The sequence below is a fragment of the Equus asinus genome, chromosome 4 (genome assembly GCF_041296235.1).
Source record: "Equus asinus isolate D_3611 breed Donkey chromosome 4, EquAss-T2T_v2, whole genome shotgun sequence".
Lineage (NCBI taxonomy): Eukaryota > Metazoa > Chordata > Mammalia > Perissodactyla > Equidae > Equus > Equus asinus.
This window is the reverse complement of record NC_091793.1, coordinates 33,617,948-33,637,974: the sequence shown is the minus strand read 5'-3', so window position 1 is coordinate 33,637,974 and position 20,027 is coordinate 33,617,948.

The window sequence follows — 20,027 nt, the reverse complement described above, 5'->3', positions numbered from 1 at the left end:
AGTCCCCCCAACAACACGATTCCAATTTCAGTCCATGGTATACTAGCTGTGAGTGGTCGCTTAGAGTCCAAACTCACTACTAGCTCTCGAGTCCGCAAATCTCTATATAAATAACAGATTCACGTCATGATCAGCGACTAATCACGGCCCTTCTTTCAAAGTCTGTCACTTCATTGGTCGTGGCACATCTGTGATTCAGTTCCTGTCTAGACAGCAAAGTGTATAGTTGTGTTGCCTCCTTGTCTCCCAGTGATAAACCTGTGTGGGTATTTTTGCAAAAACAAATAATTGAAAGAAGGAACTGGCCAACAAAGGTGAAAATGCAGCAGAGAAACAAAAAGTGATAGCACTGGAAGTGGCTGTTGACCTTCATGTACATGGAGTTATAGGAGAGAGCAGCTGCACACGGGAAGGTGGACACAGCTACAACTGGAGAGATTCTAGACATAGAGGCAGAAAAACTCAGTGAACTTAGCTTATCAACACAAATGAGGAAAGCGATTGTGACAATAATGATGAGGATGTCCCAGAGAAAGAAACATCAGCAAAAATCTTCACATTGAGGGCTGGCCCCGGTGGCCTAGTGGTTCAGTTCAGTGTGCTCCACTTCGGTGGCCCAGGTTCACTTCACAGGCATGGGTCCACATCACTCTGTTAGTGGCAATGCTGTGCTGGTGGCCCACACATTAAAAAATAGAGGAAGACTGGCACAGATGTTAGCTCAGGGAGAACCTCCCTCAGTCTTCATATTGAAGGAACTATCAGAGATATTTCACAACGTTTTAAGTGCAAAGAATAAAATTTTGGAGTTAATGGAAACTTAAATGGATGTGACAGGTAGCTGAGGCACCAAAACGATGCTTGCTCCACGTCATAAGTTATATGTGAGGCTAAGAGAAGTTGTTCAAATTACTCTTGATAAGTCATTTTTACAAAGAAATAAAACACCTTACTTCTCAATGTTTCTAATGTTTTAAATCATAGGATACTAAATAAGTGTTGATTTTACTGCTTTTTTTTATTTCCCTATACATTTATAACCAACAGATTAATATTACATTAGCAGTAACATTAACAGTAATGTTAATGTTAGTGTTTTGACAAAGGGTTTTAAAGGTCATAGAACAATTTCTCCATTGATTATTAAGATAACTTTTCACATTGCAGCTCATTTCAGCTTTCTTTTTTTTACCACCCCCCACTATGCAAAGTGAGGCTTGCCTGTATAACCTGTGGAAAATGTGAGTTTACAGTTATATCTGAGCTACCAAGAGTAATAACATGTGCAAGAAGATGTTAACTTTTTAGAAAACTAGGATTTTTTGTGTGTGTTGCCTATTGCCAAAAATCCATCCAAAATCAGTGGTCTTATTTTCATATAATCACTCATTTAAACAATATCTGAGATACCCATTGCACCCGAATCCTGATCCCAGGTGAACTCCTCTAAGGCAATCATTTATTTTGGTGGAACAGAGCAGAGGAGGCAGGGGTGGGAGGAATGCCATCAAGTTATTGAAAAGAATTCTGTCCCATTAGCTATGTGAAGTCTTGGAGTCCAGCTAACCAAGGTTCACTGAATTTTCCAGTTAAAACCATTTGGTTCAAATAAATATTTTGGAAACATGTTGTACAATTTGTAGATAGTTCTTCCCACCTGTGAAGAATAATGTCTGATGTAAATAAGATGGACATGTTTTAACATCTTCTTAGCAATAAGATACCACAGCACAATTATAAAAAAACAAGAAATTAAGGGAAACTAATAGCTTTGGAATAACAGTTCTCTCTGGATGTTTTGTAAATTACTACTAATCTACCTTGGGCTGAGCTTGTTTTGAGAAAAGTACTACCAACTGGGGCTTTAAGCATTATCTTTTTAATAATTACCTCCTCTGGCCGTGTATATAATTTAGAGATCTGGTGGTTCCCTTTAATCAGATGGCCAGCCTCATCTTTAATCAGTTGTGTAAGCAGGATTTTCAGATAGGTTATTAACTAGATTTACACACAACTGCCATCCTCTGTATTTCACATTGAACGCTGGGTGCTGGCTTTTACTTGGAAGTCAAGTTCAATAGGAAAATAATAAACCTTTGGAGTATAAGCTCTATTTCTTCCACCAAACATTTACTGTTAGCATATGATTTAACATGTTTTACTACATTGAGATTGTGAGAATTTCTCTTTTTTAATGTTGTTTACTGCAAATAAATATTGATGTTCTCTTCAATTGTGCCTACATTTTCACAACTGTTTGTTATATTTGTTAATAATCTGGAGAAAAGCAAAATATTTCACTGATAAGTCAGTTGTTTACTCTCTACAAAACTCAAAATCAATTTGATTCCTACCCCCCATCCCCGCTTGTCCTTCTTCCAAGATGACAGCGACTTTTACTGAAATGATTGAATTACCGTGTGTTTTGACATTGTGTAGACATCCTTTCCGCCAACATTAGGCCAAATGCTATAAGAAATCTAAAACTCAGACAAATTATTCAAAGAGTTCTAAACTATCGCATTTTTATAGTGTGAATGATTGATTGAAATTTGTTGGGATTCCAGAAAAACTAAAACCATCTCAACGAGAGCAATGCACGATTTGAATATTTATAAGGTAAATGGCAAGGCTGCAATATGTTTGCTTAGCAGAAGCAATTAAATAAAAAATAACAAAAATACAGAATTGCACACAAGAGTATGGAAAGAATAGATTGAGTAAAAACAGAAATGGAGTATATTAAATTAGACTGCTGTTTCTCTCTGTTTCTATAATATCTTCATCAGAGATGTTAACATAGAATTTTCAGAGTGTTCCATGTATAAAATGCACTTGTACGGTGCTCACATTTTCCATATTCAGAAATCTAACTCTGATTTGGAAGAACCAGAAGGAAATTATGACTATAACTATATAAAGCTGCGTACCTAAGCTGGATTTTCTCAGGAAACGTTAGATGCTAACGCTTATCGTCAGCCTGCCTGTCCTGTGTAGGGCCATTTTGGTACCAATGGGAATGTTTAGTGGCAAGCTATGATGTGAACATTACAGTTGAACAAGCCAAGTGGCTGCTGCCTCTGAGTCGTCAGCCGTAGAATACTGTTCACAAGAGACAGAAAGGAAATGGCATTCTCTTAAGTATCCATAATGTGCCAAATATTCTGCCATCCACAGCCTATACGTTATTTTACTTAAGATCCTCACACCAACCTCATGCAATATGTCTAGTGTGCTCATTTTATAGATGAAGAGACTAAGACTCAAAGAGATTATATGATGAAGAAATGTTCCAAACAGAAAGTTGAATGAAAAAAGCAGGTTACAGAGGATATCCACATGTTAATAGAATTTATGGACTTTTTTCAAAACATGCCAAACAATAGTATGTATTGCCTAGACATAAATATATACATAGTAAATGTTTAAGGATGTGGGAAGGAATGATAAACACTAAATTCAAAATGGTTCTTTTCTGGTGGAGGAAAATGGGGTCAGACAGAGGGCACACGGGGGCTTCTTCTCCACGTCTGTTTTATTTTTAAGCTGCGAATTGAGCATACGGGTGATCATTATAGCATTCCTACACATTTTTGGTTGTCTGAAATATATTGTAAGGATTTAAAAAGTAAGAGAGGTTCAGCAACTGGCTGAAAGTCACACAGCTATTAAAAAGGAGGACAGCTGGATTCTTCCCCATGTCCGCAGATACCAAAGGCTGCACACTCTCTGCTCTGCCTTACACTTGGCACCAACTGGACAATGCTGAAGGCTTCTTGGGGAAACACAGTTTGTCTGGAATGAAAGGGTTGCTGGGGAATCTCCCTATGACTACGCACCATTGAATAGTGGTGGGGTAGAGAGGAAGAAACCAAATGGGCCTAGTTTTATGGTGAAGGAACCCATGCCACTTAGAGGAAAAATAAAAGCTCACTAGAGTCCCTTTTCTTTTTTCTCTCTTTGCAGGAAGATTGGCCCTGAGCTAACATCTGTTGCCGATCTTCCTCTTTTTTGCTTAAGGAAGATTATTGCTGATCTAACATTTGTGCCAATCTTTCTATTTTATGTGGGATGCTGCCACAGCATGGCTTGATGAGCAGTGCTAAACCCGCGCCTGGGATTCGAACCTGCAAACCCCAGGCCACTGAAGTAGAGCATCAAACTTAACCACTACACCACCAGGCCAGACCCTGGAGTCCCTTTTCTTATTTCTGTTGCTGCTGTTGCTGCTGCTGCTGCCGCTGCTTTATTCAAGCTCCCCCGACTATTGAACGAGATATAAAAAAAAATAAAATGAGCTAGCTTATTAGCCACTTCAATATAGTAATGAAGCTAAGCAAATAAGCTGTAAAATTCCATCACAATCATAATTCTTCTTAGGGATAATGCCTAGGAATAACTGGATGCTGGCTGCAAAATTAATTTGTGATACACTTTTAAAGTGCTGCTATATTAAAGTTCTTAAAATTGACTTCGCTGAATGTTCCTCTTCTCCCCATCCCTTCCTCCCAATCACTTACACAGTTTACAGAGAACTATGATTGAAATCGAGCCTGGAAAACATATATCTTTACATACTTTACTGTACACTATGGATTTATTATCTCTGACTCAACTGATCATTATATTCCTAGCACCTAGCGTAGACGCCGGCACATGGTAGGCTGTCAATAAATATTTATTGAATTGAATGTGAGAAATATTATCTGTTTGCATTATTTATTTTTGTAAGGAAGACAGCAGAGTATAGTGACTAAGTCTTAGCAAAGAGTCAGTGGTTGGGAAGAAGGCCAGTGGACCCATCCCACCTCTCTGGAATCCTTGCTCACTACTTACAGCACTTTGAACAAACTACTTAATCCCTCTAACTCTCAGGTTCAGCTTCAGGAGAATTGGGATGATGTTAAGGCCTCTCACTTAAGTTTGTTGTGAGAATTAAATGAGATGAAACTTAAAGTGTTTAGAATAGTGCTTAGGTGCTTAGAATAGTACTAGGTACGCAGTCAGTGCTCAGTAAGTGTTAGCTGCTGTTGAGATCATTTTTGGTTCCTATTATATAACTTTTATTTTTTTTTTTTAATTTTTTTGAGGAAGATTAGCCCTGAGCTAACATATGCTGCCAATCCTCCTCTTTTTTTGCTGAGGAAGACTGGCCCTGAGCTAACATCCGTGCCCATCTTCCTCTACTTTATATGTGGGATGCCGCCACAGCCTGGCTCGATAAGCAGTGCCTAGGTCCACCCCCGAGATCTGAACCAGTGAACCCCAGGCCCCTGAAGCAGAACTTGCGAACTTAACCGCTGCACCACAAGGCTGGCCTCATCTTTATTTTTTTTTTTTTTAGAGAGAAGTAGACAGTGTTTGTCCCATTGTTCTCTGAATAGGCTTAGTCTTTAAAAAATGCCTTATGGAGCTACCATCTTCTTTTTTCCCTTATCAAAATTTCTCTTTCTTAACAGCAGTTACCATTCACCTAGTATTGCACAGGAAAAATGACTTTAATCTCAAAGGCAACATTAAAAACAGGGGAAAAGAAAACAAATCAATAAAGGCAAAGGTCATAGAAACAGATGATTCGAACATACAGCAATGCTCCTGAGCACTGGGGTTAGACACACAGGGCTAAAAAGAAACACTGGGACACATAGGACATCTTGAAGAGAAATTGCATGATTTAGATACCAATATCCAAACAATTTTACATGTCAAACTTTTGTCAAGAAGCCATGTAACTGAAAAGCCTTGAAGTAAAAAACTATGTCCAAAGATTTCATTTTCTAGCAATGCATTTTCCTCTCCATAGGAGCCAGATTAAATACTCTCATGTGCAAACACACATGCACACTCACAGTCTCTCACACACGCACACACACACACACACACATGCACACACCAAACCCTGAATCAGTTACATTCTCCACCATGGAGAATCATAAGGTTCTTTAAGGAAATATTAATGAGCTAGCAAGGCTGAGGTTGGGGTAAATGTGTTATTTCTTATTGTTCCTGTTCATCATCACATACGGCCAACGTTAGTCATTATAAAATATTTATTTTAATCATCTTCAAGATTTTTTAAACGACTCTTTTATATAAAGGAAGAAGTTACAGAAATTTATCACTTAGGGCAGGCAGCTCAGAAACAGTCTTACCATGATCCCCAATAGGGAATATTTCACTGCAACCCGTGTTCTATTTTACCTCATTTTTTAATGTGAGTTGTGACCCACTAAATTTATTCTCACAAGCCACTAATGGGTCATGACCCACTGTTTGGAAAACACTGTCTTAGGATGTTCCAGTCAAACTTTCCCACTGGGGTACCCAGAGCTACCGGTGAGAGGGAACGCCTTGCGGGAGGTGGGAGGGAGGAGGTTGGGAGAAGGAATTTGAAGCCTCACCTAAGTGCAAAATTTCTTTTAAGTTTCTTTACTTCACCTGTAAGATTTATCCAACTTTGGCATTAGACACCAAACAAGACCATTAGTTTTCTATAAAAGCTTTTACATCTGCCAACATAATAAAACAGATGCTTCCAGAGACACACGCTGTGTTATCCTTGGGTACCACTCCTGCTGAGGATAGGCACACTGCCGTCTACAAGGCAGGCTGTCTTGGATGATAAATTCCCCCCTAGATAGTATGTGAATTTGCCACAGGCTCAGGCCTGTTGACTGTCTGATGGTCCTTCGGCTCAGGTCATGTGGATGAGCTCCTAGAAGATGAGCACATCCCCCTCAGTCAACGAACGTGTGTCTGAGTGTGGGCCTTTGCCTCTCTCTGGCACTTCTGGGCCTTAGGGCTGGGAAGGTGAGAGCTGAACTCGATGACTCAGACCCTCATTAGGCCACGCCACACTCGCCTCCAGGCGGCTGCTGTGACAGGAAGGGTGCTAACGAGGTCACCCTGCAATGGGCTGAGAGGAGTTGGTCATGATGAGCCAGATGATGCATGTGGAGCCGTGGAATTAATCATTTTGAAGGGAGAACATGTTAATTCTTCTTTCTCCATGCAAGTGGCTTGACGTCACCCTTCGCCTGAATCAGCCATCACCAAGATCACAGTGGGCCAGAAAGAAAATGCAGAAACCGAGTCTATAAACCAAGAGAGGGAGAACCTTGGGTGTTTTTTAATCACTTCCTTTTCTTACTTGGTCAAAGGATCCCAGTGGCTGTTTGGGACCCAAGGGTGAGATGAAATGACGTAGGTGCTGTATTTTCTCAAAGAGAAACTCTCTGAAACCTCAAACTTTTCCTTTGTGAAATGACACCCAGAAATCTGGTTTCAGGTCTATGCATAAATTAAAAGAAAAAAGCCTCAATAGCAACCCAAGACAGACCTCTTTGATTAACCTATAGCTATAGAAAGTTACAGATTCAGATGTAGATAGAGGTAAGCAACGGCCTTAGGCACAAAACTTTGTTTCATAAACCCAACGTGGAAGATTTCTGCAATAAACCATCGAAATGTGAGTATAATGTTTAAATCTCACTCTCTTCTTCTACTCTGCTGGCCGCTACTCCCAACCATAAATCGGGTCCTATAACTAAGGTAGATTTCAGCAAAATGCCTTAATGCGGTCATAAAAAGGACCCTATAATACTAAAAGCCGAGCCTCTTCTGTTTAACAGTACAAAGGGTTTTATTTCTCTCATGATTAAAAGAATAAAATGCATGGGTGGAAGTCTGGATTTTCAAGAACCTGTGTTTCTCTAGCTGAAGACATAGTCCTGAATCCCAAGTTGAAGAAATTATTTCAGGCAGAAATAGCCACTGTAATAACATCTAATTACCCTCAAGGAAAAAAAATACTTAGACTGGCTGCAGAATTTGAACTTGAAATTATAAAATATAGGGACATGAATCTTGTTGCCTTCTGGTACACTGTCTGCCAGACATGTTAAAATCCCAGATTCAAAATGCATAATCGAAAATGTTTCATCTGAGAATGTTTTTGTCTTTTGTTTTGTTTTGTTTTGTTTTGCTGAGGAAGATTTGCCCTGAGCTAACATCCATTGCCAATCTTCGTCTTTTTTCCTGCTTGAGGAAGATTAACCCTGAGCTAACATCTGTCCCAATCTTCCTCTGCTTCGTATGTAGGACACCATGACAGCATGGCTGATGAGTGGAGTAGGTCTGTGCCTGGGATCCGAACCTGCAAACACAGGCTGCTGCAGCAGAGCACGGAATTTTAACCACTCGGCCATGGGGGCCTGCCCCTGAGAAGTTTTTTTGTTTTAATGTATAAAATAAAAATGTCAAATCAGATAGCAAACTATCTGGTTAAAAGATTAAAAAAATATTGGATGACATACAAGTATGCTGTTGGATGATTTATGAAATATCATTAGATGATATGAAAATTCTGATGCTTATAAAATGCAAGTTTGGTTTTTTTCAGGCAATGTACATACAGGTATGGGGAAGGAAAGGCTAACATTTTTGCCTTTTCATCCCAACTTCATTCCTATACAAGGCCTCCCCTCTGACCAGAAAGCTTGACAGTCATTACCAGCCACTTACTAAGATTTTTAATATCTAGAAAGAAACTGAAGCCTGTACTGATTACTGGCATGTGGTAAAGTTAGATTTAAAGCAGATTATCAGGGACATTAGTATGTCCTAGAATCATCATGCTAGTTTTTACAAAAAGTATGTATTTTTAACATTTATATAGCATTTTCTGAGTATTCACTCATTTTATCCCCATAACAATTATGTGGAGTAAGAAATATCATTCCCATATATTTTTTTCTTTTGCTGAGGAAGATCTGCCCTAAGCTGATACCTGTGCCAGTGTTCCTCTATTTTGTATGTGGGTCGCTGCCACAGCGTGGCTGATAAGCAGTGTATGTTCACGCCTGGGAACTGAACCTGAGCCACCAAAGCAGAGTACACCAAACTTAACCACTAGGCCACGGGGCTGCTCCCTCATTCTCATATTTTAAATGAAGAAATCGAAATGCAAACTCGTGCTGTTCTCCAGGCTAAGTGATATCTCCTTTTATAAATTTTCATAGCACCTAAACATTTCCTTTATAGCTGTTTCCAAAGTCATAATTAATTAAAAATGTCTATCTCGCTGTCTCAACCATGAACTTCCTGGAAGCAGAGACCTTGTCCCCCTTGTTTATTACTCTATTTCCAGCACCTAGCACAATGCCTGGCACAGAAGTGGTGCTTACAGAAGATCTGACGATTTAATGAATGTACGCATAACAATTTCCCAAGTCCTACAGGAAATAAGGGACAGAACCAAGACTCGAATCTGTCTTCTACTGGAAATCCCTTATTCCTTCCACTCTATCAACATAAGGGCAAATGTGCTGTGTCTTCATAGGGCCTTTCAAGACTCAGAAGCTTAAGCTCTGGATAGCCAAACAGAAGCCAGACCTCGTGGGAAGATACATATAAGAGGATATTCGTACGCAAAGTCACTAGAGACCCCAAATCATCCTTGTAGTGTTTTGGCTCCTGGGTTTGGAGCTTATCATCCTCTGCACAAGAGAGGGCATCCAAACCCTTAGCAGAAGTGTTTTCTTTACTGTCAGTGTGTAGAAATAAGTATTTGAATTTTTCTGAAAGTGTATCCTGAGGATAAGCCGATTCAGAAACATGTTTGTAACTCATAAATACAAGGTTTTCTGAGCCAACCCAAACCAACTGAGAAAGACTTCTCAGGCCAGGAATCGACATATGTAATGAGTTCCCCAGGTGTTTCCATGCACGCTAAAGTTTGAGCCAATTTAGCTCCAGGGAGAGACTGAGCTGCTGTCACAGGAGGGTGGGGTCAGTGGCCTGGCTGCCCATTCCATGGCAGTTTAACAATGGCTTAAGATTCCAGCCAGGACGATTGAAACACGTCATGGAGAAAACAGAACTGAATGGATTGTCCTGCTGCCTTTTTGACCAAGTTAATTCAATTTGGGGGTCAATCCAGTTTGAGTGAATGGACCAGTAGACTGGGAATGAAGGTTGCTCCTCTGTCATGTCTTCATAGATCCAGCTAGCCTTCATTCATCACCTTGTCATCGCAATTCCAACGGGATCACTTATAATTGGCCATTGTCTCTCATTGCCGTTATTTCAGGTGTCTTTCCAGTCATATTAAAATATTATATCTTATGCTTCTTTGTCTTCCACAGATGTGATGCTGAACGTACAGGAGGTAGACACTAACATCTCGTTGATTATTACTCAGGTAACTAGCATAGTGTTATAAAGGCTTAGGGTTGAAAGAGGCCTATTCAAGTGTCTGTGCTGCAGATTCACTCTACTAAATTTCAAAGCCCCTCCCTTCTCCTTAGAGCTCTGCACCTCTATACCAAGCTAACTGACTTATTTATTCAGTTTCCTCATCTGTAAAAATGAAGATCCTAATAATATCTAGTTTAGAGGGTTGTTGGGAGGATTAAACAAAAACTGCTCTGCCAAGCACAGCATCTGAAATTTAATGAGTTTAATTAATGCTAGATTTTTATTATTTAATTATTATTGTTAATATTTTCTAATATTATTCTAAAGAAGTCAAAAGATTATTCTAACAAATCATTTAGATTCTTTTCACATTATTCTAAAGAATTTCAAATGATCAAAATATTTGAATTGTCCCTCTTTATGTTATCATCTTATTATTTATCAATAATGAAATTGTTATTATCAGCAGAGCTTGATGATGGAGAGTGCTGATTCTAGAACCAGACTGCCTGATTGGGAATTCTGGTTCTGCCAGGTGCTAGCCATGTGACTTGAACAGTTACTCACAGTCTTCCTTCGTATTCCTATCTGAAAAATGGGAATAACAGTCGCACTTACCACACAGAGTCGTGAAGACTACATCAATAATCGTATAGCGCTTAGAACAGCGCCTCCATATGGTAAGGACTATGTATCTGTGAGCTAGTACTACCACTGCTCTCCATTGTTACTATCAATAAAGCGAATCTTCCAACTCTCCTCAAAACACACCTTGATTCAGCTCGGTCTGGGCCGGAGCTAACTCTTAAATGAGAAACATTCTTAAATGAGCAACATTTGTCAAACTTTCTCCATATTCAGTTTCTGGACTCCCGTGTGCCAGGCAGAGCTTTCAGAGCCACGTCTGTGTTGCTTCCTAAATTCAAGAGCAGCAGAGAGGGGAGAAGAGCAGAGCCAACAAGTGCGTTCAAACCAGGCTGAGCCCTGCAATTTGAACTCATCTCTGAACCCCCTTGAGTGCCACCCATCTGGTCCTGTTGGCAGTTACCTTCTGGCTCTGACTTGCTTCCTGAGACTCAGCGAATGGAGAGCTGTCCTTGCCAGTCACCCTGGCCATGTGCATGTCACAGCTTCTGTTTTCACTGAATCACAGGACAGGAATGGAACAGGGAAAGGCAGTCCCTTCAGAGGGAGGACATGAAAGGCATCCATCTCAACTAGGAGAGTGTCCTGGACTGGAATCCATACTTCTCTAATTATCATCCCTCTAATCTTAGATGAGTCCTTTAACGTTTCTGAGACTTGGTTTCCTGATTTATAAAACCATTTGATTTAATATATAATTCAAGGAATTATTGCAAAAATTGGATTAGTTAATTAAGCCATTTGAAAGCCCATTGCCAAATATCTGGCCCTCAGTAAACATTAGTTGAATTTGAGTCTAAATCTAAATCCTTTGATAGCCAGCCTGCAGAAGACTCCTCATTTGACCTTTGGCAGCACCTCTAGAAAAGGATTGTTGTATGTTGCCTACAAACATGCCCTTATCTGCCAGGGTGGATTCAGATATGTATTTGCATTTTCTTTTTCTCTCTTTCTTTTTTTTTTTTTGGTTGAGGAAGACTGGCCCTGAGCCAAAATCTGTTGCCAATCCTCCTCTTTTTGCTTGAGGAAGATTGCCCCTGAGCTAACATCTGTGCCAATCTTCCTCTATTTTGTAAGTGGGAGGCCACCACAGCATGGTTTGATAAGGGGTATGGAGGTCAATGCCCTGGATCCAAACCCACGAACCCTAGGCTGACTAAGCAGAACACACGAACTTAACCACTATGCCACTGGGCAATTGTGTTTAATTCTTTCTCCAAAGAGACCTGCCCACTTCATACTCCTCCTCTTCTATCTATTGGGGACTTTGTCTTTAAACGTACAGCTTCTTCTAGCCCTGCTCTGCACACGTGTATTTTCAGTCCATTCCCCTACTCTTCCTCATCCTGTCCCCACTTCACCAGCCCTGATTGTTCTTTCTTACTTTGACCCTGTAGGATAACCTTACTCCTTTGTAAACAAACTCCATTATCTAGGCACTGTGGGAAATGTAAAAGTAGAATGCACTGTTGCCTACTGCAACTGTCCAAGCCTTCTTATTCTCTCCAATCCCTCATCTCACAATTCCCAGTCTTGGCAAATCTTTTAGTCTGCTGTATGATATATGATTATTTCTGTATAATTTTCCACAAGCACGTTTTAGCTGTTGAAAAAAACCTATTTTTTTCTTACGCATGTAACTGTACCTTGAAACCTTATACAAGGCTTCTAACTATAAATTTTTCTGTTAAAAAGCTAATAGTAAGAAATAGTTGAAGGTTTATAGTTAAATCTGTGAAAACAGTGTGCAGGTGAAGGATAAAATAGCAAGCAGTATTTTGGAATAATTCATGGGGCTCCTTTGCTAGGATTTAAGATAAGAATGGACTTTTTCTTCAGATGAAAGCCCATTTATTTTCTTCATTTAGCTATAGAAATAGTGGCTTCCTTTAGCTAGGTAAATAACTTTAGAGAAGAAAGATGTTTCAAAGTTTATAGTTTAATATCACCAAATGCATGTGAGTGTCATCATTTAAGACAGGATTTAATGTTGAGTAATGTATGAATCCACTTCTTGGAGACTGCTACATGACTTCAACGTCCCACAAAAATGAAATTATAATCTCTGACAGCCTGAGATATTGCCATGAGTTATTAACAATAAGGTTTGGTTTGGTATAAAGTTCTTCATGCATGTCTTATTGCTTTATTTCAACTTTTCTCATCAAGGAATCTGCCCATTTCTCTTTTCTCACAGGTGGAGAAGTCTGTATTGTTAGTCCATACATACAGAAGGTGTGTGATGTTTTGGGTCCTGAGTAGGCAAATCTAACACATGCCATTCTCTGCATTGTCAATACTGGCATGCTAAGATGCTCTTCAGCACTGCGAATGCTGAAAATGATGTCAAGCCAGACTTGGTGTCCAGCATAACTGGTCTCTCTCCATTCCAGGATCACTGTTGATACTGCCCTTAGAGCTGTCTTGTAAAATCAAAGATCATGTCACTGTGTCACTTAAAATCCTTTAGGAGCACCGACAGTGTAGAACACACATCTGTCAGCATGCCCCCCACAACCCTTCCTAAGCTCCTGATGACTTTTCCAGTTTCTTCTCCCACCATGCTCCACTTTGAATGCGATGTCCCAGCCCAGCCAAACCATTTGTGATTCCCCAAACACAGCAAGTCCTTTATTTTCCATCCCTTCTCATTATGGTCCTGGAATGCTCCCACTTGATCACACACCCACCACCGCCCACCTCTTTCTGATCAGAGCTCGACTGTCCTTCAATTAAATAACAGCTTCTGCCTTTCAGAGAAGGCACCTCTCCTCTGAATTCTTTTTTGGTTCTTCAATCCTTGGGTATTCCTTCCCTTCTCTCTCTCCTTCATGCTACTGTAGCGTTTTAGAGCTTAGTATATACCTCTGTTATAGTGCTTTACACATTGCACTTTAAGTATTTGTCTGCCACACTCCCTGACTTGTCTCCTATGAATTTGAGTGAATGGCTATGCTTTTCATAATTGTCTCCCCAGTGAGACCAATCAGCACTGAGTAGTCACTCAAAAACTATTTGATGAATTAATGATCTATATTTTTACCCCATCAAGGCTTAAAAATTAAGAGCATTTTTACAAAACTGGAGCTGGAGCAATCTGACAAATAAAACAGCAAGTGAACGAAAGTGAATGCTCCAAGGACGATCTTCATCTATTGAAAGAGGAATGTCAATCCATTATCCATTTCCACTAGGAATTGTATTCAAGCTTTATGAATGTTTGAAAACAGTAACTCAGTTGTTTTCTAGTTTCAAGTTAATGTTAATATTTAGTAAGACTTCAAGAAGACTATATGTCAAAGATATCTCAAAAAAGTTATTAAAAAGAACAAAAGTTGTTCAAGAACAAAAACATAACCCATTAGAAGCCTATGAGTATATTATGTACTATATGCGAACATATTAGAAACTTTAACGAGAAGAACTAACGTGTTCCATTTGTGAAAGCTTAGAATTGACTCCAATAAAAAAGAATAAAAAGTCAGAAACAAATTGTTTAAAGATAGGTATACCAATTATTTATTAGTTATTATTGACTTTTAATTAATTGTGAAGCCAAGGGCTGTGATGTGTAGGAGGCACCGCGATATTATGTCTAGGAGCTTGGACTCTGAAGTCAGCCTTCCTGGGTTCAAAATGCAGCTGTGCCACTTTCTATAGGTTTGAAATCTTGGATAAGCTGATTGGTCACCCATGTCTCAATTTCATCGTTAGGAAAATGGAGCTAATAATAGTACCTACTTCATAGGGTTAATGTGAGCATTAAATTGGAAAACCCATCTAAATAATTTAGCAAGTGGTCAATTTTCAGTAAATATCAGCTGTCATTGTTAGTTGCTTAGTTAAAAGAAATAAAATAATAAGTTTTCTTAATCAAAGAAAGATATAGAATGGCTCAATACTCCAAAATGTATTATAACACAATAGACCAGCACATCTGAAACTTGGATTTTCAGAACCTGGTTAAAATTGTTGTCCTTTAAGAAGGATTTGGAGGTAAGGAATAGAATTCTTCTTGAATTCCAGAGTGACCTGGCTAATTGGCCCCGTATGGTAGGGGAGGAATGACAACGAGCAGCTGTATAGCGAATGCAGGACGGCAGCCTGACCCTGCATTAGCTCCAGGGTTAGGTGCTCCTACTTGGGTGCTTTCCTTCTGCTATACAGAAAAAGGAAAAAAACTTTGGGGTGGTCATCAGAGGTTGGGGGTGGAGGGTGGGTATAATGGGTGAAGATGTTCAAAATGTACGAACTTCCAGTTATAAAATAAATAAGTCCTGGGATGTAATATACCATATGGGAACTATAGTTAATAATACTGTGTTGTGTATGTGAAAGTTGATAAGAGAGTAAATCTTAAAAGTTTCATCACAAGAAGAAAAATTTGTAACTGTGTATGGTGATATATGCTAAGTAGACTTATTATGGTGATCATTTCACCATATATACAAATATTGAATCATTATATTGTACATGCACCTGCAACTCATATAATGTTATATGTTGATTGTATTTCAATTAAAACAGTTAGAAGAACTAGACAGGAAGTTAGATTTCTAACATTAACAGTAACAAGCACAAAACATTTGTTTGTTGCAGATATCATATAAGTGGGATTCTTCCCAAATATTAATAATTTTAAGTCTTAGGCATATTTCCATTTCCAGGATGGAAAGTCTTTTCTCCTTTTTTGAAAAATAACAGGTACTTGAGGATTTATTGTACTTTTCTCTCTGTTTTTGCATATGTTTGACAGTTTTTACACTATTTTTTTAAAAATCAGTGTCAAGAACCAGCCCTGTGGTCTAGCGGTTAAGATTTGGCACTCTCACCACCACGGCCCGCATTCATCTCCCAGTCATGGAACCGCACCACCCACCTGTCAGTTGTTATACTGTGGCGGCAGCTCACATAGAGAACTAAACTCATAACTAGGATACGCAACTATAAACTGAAGTCTTAAAAAGAGAAAAAAAGTCAGTGCAAATGTAAACAGCACTACAAAAGAATATATATTTTTTTTACTACAAAAATGTTTCTACTTCTGGACTTTGCTTGAATTCAGATGGAATAGCTGGAATTCAATTTTCCTTATGTAAAATCTTCCTGTCTGTTTTTCTGCTTGGGCGATAGATCTCTTCATTTTGATTTTCCTTTGAAAGCCAGTTCTTACACTTAGGCCAGTTTTCCTTTATCTACTTGTTGTTTGTCTCTCTTGCCAATTTTATTGTTGTTATTGCTGCTACTCCTGTGAAAATGGAACGCTGGGGTCTAACCACTACCATCATGGAATTTTGAAGCTCTTGCTGGTGGGAGTTTGTTCTAGAAAGGCCTCACCACTGTTGCAGATCAGTTCTAGAGGTTTTGAGGCTAATGGTGTGGGGCAGGTTACTTGTCATTTGGTTCTTCCAGAGGACCTAAAAGACAGTCTCACGCTCTCTCTGCCCTGAGAACAGGAATTGGTGAAAGGTGAAGGCCTACCAAATGGTTGATGACAGATCCCAAAAACAAGACCCGGTAGCAAACAGCAAACCAAGAGTCATTGGCAGGGCTCCAGAAGCAAAGACAAGAAAATCCAAAAAGAGAAGAGTCCGAGTGATAATAATCAGGGATGAGCGAGTAGAGAGGGGCAGAAGATATCAAGCACACCATGATTCCTAGTCTCTCCCTATGTTTTTCTCATGAGAGTGTTTGAACTTCTTGATTTCACTAGCTTGCTACCATAGTTAGCTGGAAACTCTCTGAGGTTTACCTAAGGGTTCCTTAGTTCTCCAACACGTTCGAGTTAAAATAAAACCCAATCAAAACCCAATTGAACAACAAAACAACAAAAATCCAATCAGAAAAATTAATCCAAATTTCCTTGGACAATAGAGCAGAGCAGAGAATTATCTCTATTGAATCCTATTGAATTATCTCTATATGAATCTAACCCCATTTGGGGACAAAGGCAGATTTTAAATGTATCAAATAATGCTGTCCCACTATTCTTTCATTTAAATAGTCTCTTTTGAATGACTCACTGCATTTCAGGTAATTTCTCAGTCTTTTATAGTTTTCTTTCCTCCTCCTTGCTCATCCTCAAGATATCGTCTGTGTAGCAGGGAGTGACAGCTCACAATTTGATAGACTTGGTGAGGGACCTCTGATCTGCAGGCTGTCAGAAGGTCTTCACTGGTTCCTGCCATGAAGTTGCTAATTTGGTTTAGATTCTGGACTGTAATTGGTGAAGATATGCCTGGCTTCTCCTGGCTTATAACTTAGAAGTCACCTCTAAATTCTGAATTTCTAGCATCCATAAGCAAAGTCCTGCATTCTGCAGCCTCATTGTTCCAACCTCAGGACTCAGCTGATCCACCATGCTCTCAGCACTTCCATATCACCTCATTGGAACACATGGGAACATTTAAAGTCCCTGCACAACTGTGTAAGCTACCAGCAAGCAGCAGAATTTTTCAACCTCACCTATTGAATTGCCTCCCTCTCTCAAGATGGCATTATTGCTCCCATGTCATGCTGGACACAGCCCCATGCCATAAGCTGGGCTCTCTCTAAAACACTGCAACCTCCCTCAGGTTATCCTGGTGAAGTAGCCCACCAATATCGATGCCTTAAGGAAGGCCTTATGCATCAAAATGAGTTTACCATCTCTCCCTTGGTCAAGACTCTAGCCCAAGAGAAAGAAATTGATGCTAGGACTTAGATATAGATGTCAAGTTTCTTAAGGAAGGACTATTTACCCCAGCTTGCTCTTTGCATTCTTGCTGAAGCAATTCTAATCCTCCTCAAGGCAAATGGATGCCCCTTTCAGGATAAGCAGGAAGATTTCATATCAGAGAATGCAAAAGAAAAATGCACATTTATTCTGCTTTTCCAAAATATAGTGATTTTTGTATCGTCTTACTCTCCTCCCTCTCCTCTTTCTTTTCTCGCCCCTTCGCTTTTCTTCTTTAAATTAGAGAGTACCACCTCATTTTGATGTTTTTTTATTTGCTAAATGATTTCATATCATTTGCTTTCCTGCCACGTTCCTGGAAAGGTCAGTGTGCTGGAGTGGTTATGAGCTCACCTCAGGTGCTGAGTCACAGAGGCTGGATTCAAATTCTTCTCCTAACACATTCCCTTGAGCAAATCACTCGCCTCACCAAACCTCTATTTCTCCATGCTAAAAATGAAGATAGTAATATTTATGTGATAAGATAGTTATGAAGATAACATCAGGCATCTTAAGCTTAACATGTCCAAAATTATACTCTTGATTTTCCACCCTACAGAGCTACTCCTCCTCCAATCTTTCCATCTCAATAAATGGCAACGCCTTCCTCCAAATGTTCAAGGCAACAACATTTAGATCATCTTTGGCTCCTCTCTCACTTTGATACCACATCTGAATCCTCAGAAAATCTTGTTACTCTGCTAAATATATGTAGAATTTGACCACTTTTCATCATCTTCATCTCTAGCACCTTTGCCCAAGGAGAAAAGACCCTTTGCTTCTTTGTTTAGGCAATAATGGATGTGGCACCAGAATATCTCGTGGTTGAACACCAAAGAAGTTTGCTTTATGCTCACAATCAAGGGGTAGCCACATCTCAGCAGCGTTTCTGGGATCCAGGGTCTTTCATGCTTGTGGCTCTGCACCTTCAACATTGGTGTCAAAGCTGCAGAAGCACGAAGGGTTGCATGTGGGAAGTTTTGTGGGCCAGGCCTCGAAGTGGCATACATCACTTTTACTCACATTACATTAGCCAGAACTCAGTGAGATGGTCATACCTACTTGCAAAAAAAGGCTAGGGAGAGATCTTGTCAAGATGGTGGCGTAAGCAGACTCTGAACTCATCTCCTCCCATGAACACAACCAGGATACAACTATTTTTGGAAAAATTACCTTCAAAAGAAACCTGAAACCTGGATAAAAAGAACCCCCACAACAAGGGACAGTCCTGACTAAGGCGGAACAGGCAGAAATTCCTATGGAGAGAAAAAAAAGCCACCTTCAGGAGCAGTGAAGTTCTCAGCTAGCCAGGCAGGAGCCACTCTAAGGTAGACAGCCCTCCCTGGAGGAGTGAGGTCCTGAGTAGAGGCCCGATACTGCTGTAAGCATCCTTCAGACTCAGCACAACTGAGGTGAGGGTCTTACTATATGGCTTTCCTGGCTATTAACTGCAGCGAGGATATCCCCAGAAAAGCTATCAAACGAAAGCCAAAAAGACACAGGTCTTAAAGGGCCCATGCACAAACTCACCCATCTCAGCAACGTAAAATCACTAGAAATCACTGACAGTCCTTTGGTGAAAAGAGATTCACCTGGTGGGCTCTGGGTACATCTCAGTGAGAGGAGAGACCTCTCCAGACACTGAGACATTGGTGGTGGCCATTGTTGTGACCTAGTCCAGGAGTGCTGACATAGACCCAGGCAGATGCCATTGAAATTCTTCTGCTGGCCTGTTAGCCCAGGGGTCTGCCACACCCACTTGAGTGCAGATTTAATACAGTTCAGCCATGGCAGGCAGCCTGCCCTAGGGACTGGCCCTGCCGAACAGCAAGCTCCCAGGCTACTTGTCAGCCTGCATTGACTGGGTGCCTTGATCCTCTACAGGCAGGCAAGTGTGTCTGCCTCTGTGGGGCAGGGCCTGTGTGAGGACCAGGTGAACTGTGGGGGTCATTGGTGGAGAGGTGGGGGGCCTCTTCAGTGGGGCATTGGGGTATGATTCAGGGGCTTGGGAAGTGTGTACGGACCAGGACTGTGTTGATAGTGTGTGTGGTCCTGTGTGGGAGGGTGAGGCTTGTCAGTGGCAGAAGACCTATGCTTCACAAATAGTCATAAAAAGGATCAGCCCCACCTTCCAAAACCTGAAACAATTGAGTGCTCACTGCCTAGGGCCAGCCCCACTCAGCTGCACTCCTAAGAGAACTAACAACAGCCTTGTAGGCCTGAGGCTTATAACAACTGTAAGCCCCTGAGCTTAGTAACAAGTTACACCGGCTACGTACCCAATTCACAGGAAAACTGCAACAGGAGTGTGCTGTTAGACCTTGTAGCCAGTGGTGCTGAGGTTCCCCAAACTGGATTTACAAGCACCTGGCCAGGAAAGGGAAGACTAGACTCCCTGGGTACCTGCAGTGGGAGCAACCCTGCCACAGCAGAAGGATACAAGTAGCCCATAAAGGGGTCACTCCTGGAT